This window comes from Pleurodeles waltl, chromosome 4_2 (assembly GCF_031143425.1).
Source record: "Pleurodeles waltl isolate 20211129_DDA chromosome 4_2, aPleWal1.hap1.20221129, whole genome shotgun sequence".
NCBI lineage: Eukaryota > Metazoa > Chordata > Amphibia > Caudata > Salamandridae > Pleurodeles > Pleurodeles waltl.
In genome coordinates, this window is record NC_090443.1 from 75,464,822 (window position 1) to 75,468,107 (window position 3,286).

Genomic DNA, 3,286 nt, shown 5'->3' on the forward strand with positions numbered 1-3,286 from the left:
CTCATTATCTCCTCCAGCCTTGCCGCCAAAAGTGGGGGCAGTGGCCGGAGGGGCGGGAATCTCCACTAGCTGGGATGCCCTGTGGCGCTGTAACAAAGGGGGTGAGCCTTTGAGGCTCACCGCCAGGTGTTGCAGTTCCTGCAGGGAACCTGCACCTCCACCCAGTACAGTCTTTGTTCCTGGCCACAGAGTGACAAAGACACTCTCCCCATGTGGCCAGCAACATGTCTGGTGTGTGGCAGGCTGGCAGAAACTAGTCAGCCCACACTGGAAGTCAGGTATGTTTTCAGGGGGCATATCTAAGATGCCCGCTGGGTGTATTTTACAATAAAGTGCATCACTGGCATCAGTGTGCATTTATTGTGCAGAGAAGTTTGATGCCAAACTTCCCAGTTTTCAGTGTAGCCATTATGGTGCTGTGGAGTTCGTGTTTGACAGACTCCCAGACCATATACTCTTATGGCTACCCTGCACTTACAATGTCTAAGGTTTTGCTTAGACACTGTAGGGGCATAGTGCTCATGCACATATGCCCTCACCTGTGGTATAGTGCACCCTGCCTTAGGGCTGTAAGGCCTGCTAGAGTGGTGACTTACCTATGCCACAGGCAGTGTGAGGTTGGCATGGCACTCTGAGGGGAGTGCCATGTCGACTTAGTCATTTTCTCCCCACCAGCACACACAAGCTGGCAATCAGTGTGTATGTTCTGAGTGAGGGGTCCCTAGGGTGGCATAAGACATGCTGCAGCCCTTAGAGACCTGCCCTGGCCTCAGGGCCCTTGGTACCAGGGGTACCAGTTACAAGGGACTTACCTGGGTGCCAGGGTTGTGCCAATTGTGGAGACAAAGGTACAGTTTAGGAAAAGAACACTAGTGCTGGGGCCTGGTTAGCAGGGTCCCAGCACACTTTCAAATCATAACTTAGCATCAGCAAAGGCAAGAAGTCAGGGGGTAACCATTCCAAGGAGGCATTTCCTTACACAACCCCCCCCCCCAAACGAAAGAGGATGAGACTAACCTTTCCCAAGAGAGTCTTCATTTTCTAAGTGGAAGAACCTGGAAAGGCCATCTGCATTGGCATGGGCAGTCCCAGGTCTGTGTTGCACTATAAAGTCTATTCCCTGTAGGGATATGGACCACCTCAACAGTTTAGGATTTTCACCTTTCATTTGTATTAGCCATCTGAGAGGTCTGTGGTCAGTCTGAACTACAAAGTGAGTACCAAAGAGGTATGGTCTCAGCTTCTTCAGGGACCAGCGGCAACAGATGTAACACACTCGGGTTTCTCTTCAAAACCAATAAATCTTTCGGGTTTCTCTTCAAAACGAATAAATCTTTCGCCTTTTACTAAAGATTTCCGTGGAGAGGAACGTTTGGCTGTTTTTGCTTTAATGGATACTTCATTTCAAGAATAAATTGAACCATTGCCAATTATCCTGGTCCGACTTATGCTTGATGGCCATGAAGAAGACACCAAGACACAAAACACATGGATGATTGAACTTATATTCACAAGTGCCTTGACATCTGTTGCCGCTGTTTTGTTTCTATTGCAGAAATATAGGAGGAGTGGGGAGGATCCTCCTGCCAGGAACACCGTTCATACGTTATTTGTTATTTTGCAAATTTGGTGATTCACTGTGAGCGCTGTTTCCTATGACTATCTTCCCTTCCGTATTTCTCTTTTTTTCTTCTTCAGGGACCAGACCACAGCAAAGGCCTCCCTCCCAATGGCGCTCCAACGCTGCTCCCTGGGGAGTAACCTCCTGCTAATGAAAGCAACAGGCTGGTCAAGGCCCTCATCATTTGTTTGGGACAGAACTGCCCCTATCCCATGTTCAGAGGCATCAGTCTGCACAATGAACTGCTTGGAGTTATCTGGAGCTTTGAGAACTGGTGCTGTGCACATAGCTTGTTTCAGGGTGTCAAAGGCCTGTTGGCATTCTACAGTCCAGTTTACCTTCTTGGGCATTTTCTTAGAGGTAAGTTCAGTGAGGGGTGTCACTATGGATCCATATCCCTCCACAAACCTCCTATAGTAACTAGTCAAGCCAAGGAATGCCCTGACTTGAGTCTGGGTTTTTGGAGCTACCCAGTCCAGAATAGTCTGGATCTTGGGTTGGAGTGGCTGAACTTGGCCTCCAACTACAAGGTGTCCCATGTAAACCACAGTACCCTGCCCTATCTGACATCTGGATGCCTTGATAGAGAGGCCTGCTGCTTGCAGGGCCTGCAAAACCTTCTTCAGGTGGACCAGGTGATCCTACCAGCTGGAGCTAAAGACAGCAATATCATCAAGATAAGCTGCACTAAAGGACTCCAAGCCAGCAAGGACTTGATTCACCAACCTTTGGAAGGTGGAGGGGGCATTCTTTAGGCCAAAGGGCATCACAGTAAACTGATAATGCCCATCAGGTGTAGAGAATGCTGTCTTTTCTTTTGCTCCTGGTGCCATTTTTATTTGCCAGTACCCTGCTGTCAAGTCAAAGGTATTTAAGTATTTGGCAGCACCCAAATTTATCAATTAATTCATCTGCCCTTGGAATGGGATGGGCATCTGTCTTGGTGACAGAATTAAGGGGGTCATTCCGACCCTGGCGGTAAAATCCGCCAGGGCCGGGGACCGCGGATGCACCGCCAACAGGCTGGCAGTGCATCCCTGGGCATTCTGACCGCGGCGGTACAGCCGCGGTCAGAAACGGGAAACCGGCGGTGTACCGCCGGTTCCCCGCTGCCCTGGGGAATCCTCCACGGCGGCGCAGCTTGCTGCGCCGCCATGGGGATTCCGACCCCCTTACCGCCATCCTGTTCCTGGCGGTTTTGGCCGCCAGGAACAGGATGGCGGTAAGGGGTGTCGTGGGGCCCCTGGGGGCCCCTGCAGTGCCCATGCCAATGGCATGGGCACTGCAGGGGCCCCCGTAACAGGGCCCCACCAAGATTTTCAGTGTCTGCCATGCAGACACTGAAAATTGCGACGGGTGCAACTGCACCCGTCGCACCCTTTCCACTCCGCCGGCTCCATTCGGAGCCGGCATCCTTGTGGAAGGGGGTTTCCCGCTGGGCTGGCGGGCGGCCTTCTGGCGGTCGCCCGCCAGCCCAGCGGGAAAATCAGAATTACCGCGGCGGTCTTTTGACCGCGCAGCGGTATTCTGACGGCGGTACTTTGGCGGGCGGCCTCCGCCGCCCGCCAAAGTCAGAATGACCCCCTAAGTCCTCTGTAGTCCACACAAAACCTCATCTCTCTCTTGCCATCTTTTGTGTGAGGTTTGGGGACTAAGAGCACTGGG

At 52.0% G+C, this 3,286-nt stretch overlaps 1 pseudogene; it reads left to right on the forward strand.

The window, feature by feature from the left end:
• The first annotated feature begins 1,304 nt into the window (after positions 1-1,304).
• Positions 1,305-1,412, forward strand: LOC138294291 (U5 spliceosomal RNA; annotated as a pseudogene).
• The last annotated feature ends 1,874 nt before the right edge of the window (positions 1,413-3,286 follow it).